Raw genomic sequence first — 10022 nt, forward strand, 5'->3', positions numbered from 1 at the left:
GTGCGGAATGGGTCTCAGGCTTGATGTGGCCTAAGTACAAAATGGTTGGTAAGCAAATGTGGGATCATAATCTCATGTCTGGACCTTAAAGCTTAAGGTGTGATATTACAAGCTTGAGGGGAATCCTCAGAAGCCTAGATAGTTCTCCCTATAATAGTCTCTAGAAGGACTTAGGGGGTGAAGTAGTGTTGGTTATGATCTTGAGGAGAATCTTCAGGATCCTTGATAGGTCTCCCTGTAATAGTCTCTAGAAGGACTTTGGGGGGGGGGCAAAGTTGGGTTTGTTGTTAGTTGACGAGTCTGCAGCTCTTATTTTAGCTCTTTGACATAAGGTTTTGGTGTTTTTGTTTTTTGTACTTGTTGGTCCCAGAGTTTGGAGGGAAGAAAAGTTGGTTGTGTTGTAGTTGTCCAGTCTTGAACTCTTATTTCAGCTCTTTGTGTCAGACTTTGGTGTTTTTCTATTTTGGTGTTTTGGGCTTATTGGTCTTGGGCTTCGGACATTGGTCCCGGATTTGGTGTTTTGGACTTACTGGTCCGGGATTTTGTGTATTGGATGCTTTCTTTGGATTTCGGCCCCTTTTTTTTTAAAAAAAAAGGGTTTCAATCTTGTTTTGTTTTGATTTTGGCTCGGGTCTTGGCCTTCGCCTGAGTAACTTCTGGCTATGGGTTTTGCTTTGGTTTTTTGCTTTGGCTTCGGGCCTATAGCTTTTTGCATTTTGGTTTTGGTTTTGCTTTGGCTTTGGGTGAATGACTTTTGGCTTGGGCCTTTTGTTTTGGCCTTTTGCTTTGGCTTTGGGTGAATGCCTTTTGGCTTAGGCCTTTTGTTTTGGCCTTTTGCTTTGTGTTTGGAGATTGGGCGGCTTTGATCTATTCAAACTTTCTCGTCCTTTACTGGTAGGGTGGTGAAGACGCAAGCGGGGATATACCCGGCAGTAAGAGGTCGGTACTTGGTGATGAGATGTTTTTGTGGGGATTGGGCTTGCCTTCCGTCATTGATCATGAACAAGGAGATGCTATAGTTTGTTATCTGGGTTAGTCGTAGAATCCCTTTGCTAGAAGCTCGTTCGAAATAGGGTGCTAATGAAAGGTTTTTATTGCCGGACAAGGAATAGGTAAAGATATGGACACGGAGTTTCGGGTCCTTTGCTTACTCAGTACGGAACATCACTCAAGTGTACTCACATTGAATTGGAACATGTTTGTCTTAAATCATTTCTCAAATCAATTCTCGTTGTCAACTGGAAATGGTAAAGGGCACAATATATGATAGTTGGAAATCGTGCTTTTACTTAGATAAATAAGAGGTTAGCACAGACTCGATGAATACATGTGACTCATGGGGACTGCCCCCAGTTTGTCACTTAGGAATAAAAGGACAGACACTAGGAAAGTTATGAGAAAGCCTAAGACTCGAACTCGGACTCAGACTCAATCTTAGATACGAACTCCTAATCATCACTTTCCTCCTCGAAGGTCTCATTCGCGGCATCCAGCAGCTTGAATGGTTGGTCTTGAGCATTGACCCACTTGAGCACTGCACTCTCGTTATTTGGGACGATATGAGGACAATAGATCATGAGGCTTTCATCTCCTTACAGGAATAGATGTTCATTAGGGTTGTTTTCATCACTTTGTTGGCCTAGGGATGAAGCTATCAGATGATGGTTGTCGATCATATCTTGGATAGCATATTTCAGTTTGAAGCATGTTTCAGTATCATGACCTTTTCCTTGATAATATTGGCAATAGGCACTGCAGTCCCAGAAACGGGCTTTCCAGCATTCAGGCAGGTCCGGAGTGGGCCCGATTGGTTGTAGCTTCCCTTCAGTCACAAGCTTTTGAAGAGCTGCGACATAGGTTGTGTTGAGGTTGGTGAATGTCCTTTGAGAACGTTCAACCTTGCTGCTTGACTCGAGACATCCAGGAGGATTGTCTTGACTGCGAGGTGCGACTATGATTTTGCCAGCTTCGATCATATATTGAATGGCATGTTTGAGTTTGAAACAAGTTTCGGTGTCATGGCCCTTGCCTTGATGATATTGGCAATAGGCATTTTCGTTCCAAAAACAATTTCTCCTTTGTTCTGGTGGTCCAGAGTCGGACCAATGGGTTGCAGCATTCCTTCTGAAGCAAGTATCCCCAGAGCAGTGCCATATGCTATTCCCAGATTTGTGAAAACCCTTTGATGTTTTCCCATGGTTCCAATATTGGTGTTTTTTGGGATGTTTTTGTGAGTTTTGTTTTTGTCGACCCTGGGCGGAAACAGGATTTGGCCCTTGTCAATAGGAAGTTTTTGGGATGTTTCTTGGTATTTTGAAGGGATATTTGGCGAGGCAATTTTATGTTCTTTATTGGTGGATTCATAGGTGTGCGAACCATTAGATGATTCCTCATTTTCAATAGCTGTTGGTTGGTGAATGAAGGGTTGGTCTTCTCTTTGGCGGTTAGGTTCATTTTTAGTACTACCAAACCACTTCTCCAAGTTAGCTACCCAAGTGTTCAAGTCATCGATATCAACTTGCAACTTTGAGAATATGTTGTTGATAGAGACATAGAGCATCATTATAGCGCTTTGTATGCCATCTTCGTCAATTGCATGAATTTTCTCATCGTCAGGAGAGATGAGATGAGAGCAGTCTAGGAAAGATTCCAGACCGTGTCCAATAGGGTTTTCTGGAGAGTTGTTCTTGTCTTTTGCTGAGGGAGGTAGTGGTAATTTTCCTTTTTCGATCTTATCAAGGATGGCACCTTTTAGGGGGAGACACATTTCAGTGTCATGTCCCCGACCTTGGTGATATTGACAAAACAGTTTTCCGTCCTATTTATGTCCTCGCTTGTTTGGTAAATGGTCTGGAGTTGGACCAATTGGTTGGAGTTTTCCTTTGGAGATTAGCCTTTGCAAAGCTGTGGCATAAGGGATACCGAAATCAGGGAAGGACTTATGAGGTCGTCTGTTTTTGGTTGGTGGAGCACCTAGGGAATTGGCTTCAGTGGTTTTGGTAGCCTTACAACTAGGATTGGTTTTCTCGTTGGTAAGTAGTCGGCTTTCAAGGAGCTTAACCCTTTGCTCAATATCAGAAGAGGGGAAATTCCTGGTTATCATTTTGTCCTCATCTTAGGAGAGACGAGTGCTGAAGTTTTCCACGGTTGCTAAGAGTCAAAGGACCATGTTGTTGTTTTCGGCGGAAGTCATGGCGGATGCAAATTGATCGGCTTTTTGAGTTCCTGGTTGGCGATTGATGGCACCCAAGGGATTCCTAATTGACATAATGATAGGCATTATAACTTGTCTTGGCAAGGTATTGCACAAACAAAGGCAAGTACGACACATATTGTAATACTACGGTTTTATACACATATGTACAAAAGGCAGTTTTGTCATGGAGACGCGATGGTGTGACTAGGTTATGAGTTCATTAAAGATCGTGAATGACCTCTTGTGTTTGAACTCTTGGTGCATGACTTTGAACTTAGACTCGAGTGTCAATTTTGGCATAGTGCTGCCTAGACAGACGACTTCTGACTTAGTTTGGAGATTTGTTGATGGTGTGACGCCGTTGGACGAGACATGTACATAAACTTGACCTTTGACCCGTAATGTGGGGGCAAGACGGGTTTAATACCCAAGAGGTTTTGACTCTGCTAACGTCATTGGAGATGTCTCGACAATTAGGCGATACGGCCTAGACCATAAGGTAGGCACTAACTCCGGCGGAGACTTGACGTTATCTAGACGCCTTGACTTGAAATCGACTGGACTCTAATCGACTCGAGGCTGAATCAGAAAGGTGGATTGAAGTTTTCGAAAAATAGAAATTTTCAAAAAGATTCATTTGTCGTGTTATGGACGGCTTTCGAAGACTAGGGATCTTTAAAAGGTCGGCCAGTTGAAAGGGTTGTCTTAGGTTTGTTTTCAAAAGACAGTTTAATTTGAGCTTGCGGCGGCTTTGAAAACAACGTGTTGTTTCCGAAGACTGTTTTTGAAATTCCGAATCACGGATTTGAAAATCGAGAATTGAAGAATTAAGAATCGTCATCGCAATGGCTATGAAAATGGTTAAATTTGTTTTCAAAGAATTTAAAATTGGGTTGAAAATTTGAAAACGGTTAAATTTGTTTTCAAAGATTTGATTTTGAATTTGAAATTTGAAAACGGTTAAATTTGATTTCAAAGATTTGATTTTGAATTGAAATTGGAAAACGGTTAAATTTGTTTTGAAATGATTTGAAATTTGAAAATGGTTAAATTTGATTTCAAAGATTTGATTTTGAATTGAAATTTGAAAACGGTTTAAATTGTTTTCAATGATTTGAAATTGGAAATTATGAGGATTGAATTCGTCATTACGACGGGTTAGAAAACCATTTTACCTTTGAAAGATGGTATGCAAATCGAAAAGTGTGAGAATTGAAATCGTCATTATGACGGTTTAGAAAAGCCAAATTTGATGTAGAAAACGAGATTTGAAATTTGGAAAGTTGCACGAGTTGAAATCGTCATTACGACGGCTTGAAAAATGTTTTTGTTCGAAAAGGTAGAATTCGTCATTACGACGGCGTAAAAGGGAGCTTTGATAATGCAATGGTCGGCGATAGACCGAGGTTTGAAATGGATATTATAAAGACGTAAAAGGGTATTTTGAAATGGTTTGTGAAAACCGAGTTTGAAATCGTCATTACAACGGCATGAAAAGGCGTATTTGAAATGGTTATAAAAACCGGGTTTTCAAATGGCCATTATAACGGCATAAAAAGGTGCTTTGAAATGGTTGTAAAAAACGGGATTTGAAATGGGCCTCTTGGGGCGCGAGTCAGACGACGACCCAAGGGGCATCTCCTGGTTGTTTAAAACCATTTTTGTGATTAAATGATTTGTATGACTCGGAATAATTACTATTATCTTAGTAATATTCGTTGTCGGATTTGCAAGTTTGAAAAGTATAGTTTATAAATAAATATGTAAAATGTTTGATATGAACTTATATGTTAAGTTCATTTCTTTGTAATTAGTCAAGTTTGTCATCGTACTCGGATTAAACCGACATGGTATAAGGAACCAAGGATGATTATGAATTATGACTAATATGTTTGAAATTGTAAATAAATGAGAAAAATGGTAAATAAAAGAAAAGAGTGTTATAATACCCTTTAAAATGTAATTAACCAAATAATATCACCGAGTCACGGATAAAACCGTCATGGTATAAGGACCAAGGGTGATGACGATTTATGGTTAAAACGTTTGTCATAAAAATGAATTAAAACGGTAAAAACCGTAAAAGAAAATAGAAGGAAAATGTTGCGGAAAGATTAACAAAAACACGGCTGGATTAACGCCTGAGAGGGCATTGAGGCGCGAGCTCCCCTGCTACGCAAGTAGCCCCTGTATCAGGCCAAAATCCGGTTTTGACTCATATCTCCTATTTTTGGATCGTGTTATGCATTGTTCATGCTTACAAACTCATAAAAACAGCAAAGACATGAAATAAGTGAGTTGTTTACACCCTCAAACTTACGTGTATTGATGTTTGCGAGGTAGACGAATTTAGAGACGGTTTTCTCGTTGTGACAACTCGCGATCAAAAAAGTTTAAAAGAGTGCCTTAAAAAATGTTTTTGTTTTGAAAATGAGTTGAAAACATGTGGTTGAAAAACATGTTAATTAGTGTTGATTTGGTCGAACGGGTCAGTCGAACGCGCGGCAACGGTACTCAAACGTTCCGACTTAATTTAAACATGAAATTTTTGAAATTTTTGAAATTTTATGGATTTTATGATTTTTGGAATTAATTAAAACAACAATGCATGCGAGAATAAATAGACGTGCAAGCAAAAATGCAAGAAACATGCAGACACAGATATGGATGCATACCTCCCCAAACCAAACCGTACAATGCCCTCATTGTACCAAAAATAGGGAAAGAAATGCAAACCGAAGAGGAGAGGATAAATGGAGTCGGAAAAACTTACAAAACGTCATATAGAGGGACCTCCCCAAACCGACCATGAACATGGGAGGTCAAAGAAAGTCAAACAGTAGCTCCATAGACGGAAAACATCAGCTGGGAGTCAAAACTACTCGATCGAGCACTTGGAACAGCTCGATCGAGTAAATTGGCAATGGGAAGGATCGATCGAGCAGAAAACCGGTCGATCGAGTAAACGTGCATTTGCTTTTGGTCGATCGAGGACAATTATCACTCGATCGAGTGAAAACTGCCCCAAAAAGTGCTCGATCGAGGACAAAACCACTCGATCGAGTACTTGGTCCTGCAAAAACACGCATACCAAAGCTAGAAAAGCATGGGAAGTTCGCAAAACAGCGTATAAAGTTCAACAAAAAGCTAAAGAGAAATAAATAGTTCAACAAAAGTTCAATAAAACAATCCGGGCTGCCTCCCGGAGAGCGCTGGTTTATGAGGTCCCACACGACTTTTTCCAGATCATCCAAAAGCACAAATATTCGGCCTACTACTAGGCCTCTGACTGTACGCGGTAGCTTCAGCAATTGTTAAGCGGACATCCGGTCTCCACAGCTTGGCAATGTAAGAACAACAGCTTTCCACATCATCCGGGTCCCAATCTATCACCTCATCACGCAGCGTTTTCCTAGACGGTGTAGCTTTATCAACACCTCCTCCTGGGTCGTCTATCCAGGCAGTTCCAGACTTCATGCTAAGAGCACCCATCTCACCTCCCGGGTCTTTGAACTTGTCAAGACCTGTAGAAAGAGAAACAAAGACACGTTCCTCCACCCGCTCCCGCAATGGGGCAGAGGCGTCATAAAAGCAAAGAATAAAATGTGACTCAGAAGGACTATCAGACGGTATATCAAAGGACTCTTCATGAGGAATATCGTCACAGGATATGATATGCATAGGTTCCTTAGGATCATCAGACTTAGTAAAAACCAAATCCTCCCCTCCGACCTGAAAGGTAAGTGTCCCAACCCCGACATCGATAATTGCGCCAGCAGTGCACAAAAATGGTCTTCCCAAAATAACAGGAATGTTACGGTCCTCGGGTGTATTTAAGACAATAAAATCTACGGGAATAAAGAAATTCCCGATCCTAACAGGTACGTCATGTAAAGCTCTTGACCCGAACATAAGAATGGTCACTAGGCATTAACAATCGTTTTAGCGCGTGTGAACTTAGTCAACCCAAATTTTAAGGCAAGAGACAAAGGTAAAACGCTAATACTAGCTCCTAGGTCACATAAAGCACTATCAATTGAATGGGTCCCTATTGAACATGGTATAGAAAAACGACCGGGTCGACATTTTGGGCGGGTCCCATTTCAAGAAGTGCACTACACTCTTCAGTCATAGCAACATTCATTACCGCCTTAACATCACTAATATCCTTCTTAGACCAATTAATTTGACCAATAAATTCAGAATAAGAGGGTACCTGGGCAATCATCGCTTTGTAGTGATCAGCGACATTGAGATCTCGGATACGGTCCAGGAATGCACGGTGTGGTAGCAATTGTTGTGGATAAGGAACATGAACAGAATAGGAGTTGACTATATGTTCCCTTTTATCGTCATTAGAAATAGGCATTATTGACGTATCGTCTTTGTCCATAGCAAGGCAATTCGATTGAGGTATCACAAAGATTCAATCGAGAGCTTTCTTCACTCATATTGCTCGATCGAACAGGATGAGACTGCTCGATCCGCATTTTGTTCTTCAGCCGTGCTCGATCGAATGACCTTGTGACTGTTTCGATCGAGGTTCTCCTTCCCGTAAGTGATCGATCGAACATTATCTGAGTCTGTTCGATCGTGGTGATCCCTTCCAGCTTCGTTCGATCGACCTATGTTATTCACTAGATTGAGTGATTCCTCCTGTACAGGGTTTAAATCTTCGCATAAACTCTTGAAGTACGATAGGAATTCGTCATCCGAGTCATAGAATCATTCTCAACATTGGGTGACACGGGTTCTTCATGAGACGGAATGGTGTCGGTGTTGATAGCATACACCGTCTCATATTGCTCTTGGATTTGCTCGACAGCTAGTTGGTTCACCCAAGCCTGTAGCTTCTGTATACAGATGGCAAATTCCTCACCAAGTGCCCTTATCATTGACTTAACTTCTTCAGCCTCATCATTCCGGGCAAGTGGGGGAATTGGTTGCGGTGAGAAAGAATAACAAGGCGGTGGATAGCCTTGTTGCAAAGAACGGTTGTGGTCTAGGCCTCGGTGGAGGAGCAACTTCATAGTGATTACCACAACCCCAAGATTCTTTCCTCTCCCAATTAGTAGATCTTTCAGTTTGAGCTTCAAACTGAGCAATAAGTCGAGAGACGGACGTCATCTTGGCAAAAGACTCGAAGGTACTCAAGCCTTCCCTTCGACAATCTCTTTCTAAAATTTGTCTAATAGACCTGTAAGACCTATCAAAACATCACTAAAGAAAAAGGTAAGAACGGCCTCAAGGTACTCAGTCTTCCCTTGAGGCGAAAAACAGACAAAAATAAAACAGATAAAAGCGTCGCCTCCCCGGCAACGACGCCAAAATTTGATACGGTCGTTATGTACCAAAAATAAACCTAAAAACAACTAACAGAAGCTAGCAGCAAGTAGGGTCGATCTCCACAGAGAGGCTATTTTGCTAATTATCTGTTTAACTCAGTCTGTTAGAATGTCACAGAAATGGGGGCTTAAATTGTTTTACTAAAACTATTAGGAGACTAAGGAAAGAGAGATAAAAGAAAGGGATTAAACAGATAGAGAGAAACAGCTAAGACAAACGGTTCACCATAATCATCCGGTCAAGTAATCTAGGTCTCAGGTCAATGCAAATACGGTCTAAGGGGTAACGAACGTCACCTTTCGGTCCTTAATTCACCCTAAAGTGTAAACAGCTTAACTTTCGCCCTCACTGCAATACTTTATTGTTCGCTACTAGTCTCGCCTTTTCCAACCTTTCGGTCCAGGTCAAGGATCACTAAGAAATAAATGCCTAATTGCGTCGACTCAAGCAGACGGATACAATTAACTGCAGCATTTAACCAACAAAGACAATACCAGCATTAACCCAATAAATCGATTACTCTCCCTTCATAATTATGGATCCCCTATAGTCTTAGCATAAGAAAATTAGCTACTCATGATTAACGAATTAACAATAACAAGAAATAGATAATTGAAGTTCAACATTATAAAAGACTAAGAGAATTGAATTGAAATAATTACGATAACTAATATAGGGAAGAAGGAATTAAAGCAATAAAAAGGATTAAAGGATTAAAGAAAGAGAAAGGAATTACAATCCAAGCGAATCCGGCGTAAAGAACACAAAATCCGAGTGAAAATAATCCCGAAATAAAGTAACAGTGAAGAGGAATAAAGCAACGTTCTAAAGTTTACAGTAGAGTATTTGATAATATGAAAAGATGATCCTAATTAACCTAGTAAAGTGTGCTTAAATAGCAAAAGAAACAAGTTTAGCGAAATAAAACATCACGCGGGCTAATTAAAGCCCAAACCCATCAAAACCACTCGATCGAGTGGTTTACAACCACTCGATCGACCAACTCAAGCTTAAACCATTCGATCTAGTAGAAAATCTACTCGATCGAGTAAACCATAAATTGAATCTACTCGATCGAGTAGAAAAAGGACTCGATCGACCAACATTCTACTCGATCGAGTACTTTCCAGCAACAGTTTCCTGCTTTGCGCACTGAACTTAAAACGGCTGCCATTTCTTCGTTACTTGGGCAAACAGGGCGATTCCGGTGGCGTTGGAAAGCTAAGAGGACAAGCTTTTATCTACAATTAGAATCACCTGAATATCTCTTTTAGAACTCGAGATATAGCTCTCCAAAGTAGGCACTAGCAATTTGAAGTTCTTCCTTTGCTCGCCTAGCTATCTTTCTTCTTTGCGCATCTCAAAATAGCTACATTCCCGCTCCAAATTCACTCTTCCTCCAAATGCATGCTAAATGGACGGTAAAAGGCTTGATTTCACTACTCTTGCGTTCATTTCTACAAAAAGGACAAAACGAACC

Source organism: Silene latifolia, chromosome 5, assembly GCF_048544455.1.
Source record: "Silene latifolia isolate original U9 population chromosome 5, ASM4854445v1, whole genome shotgun sequence".
Classification (NCBI taxonomy): domain Eukaryota; kingdom Viridiplantae; phylum Streptophyta; class Magnoliopsida; order Caryophyllales; family Caryophyllaceae; genus Silene; species Silene latifolia.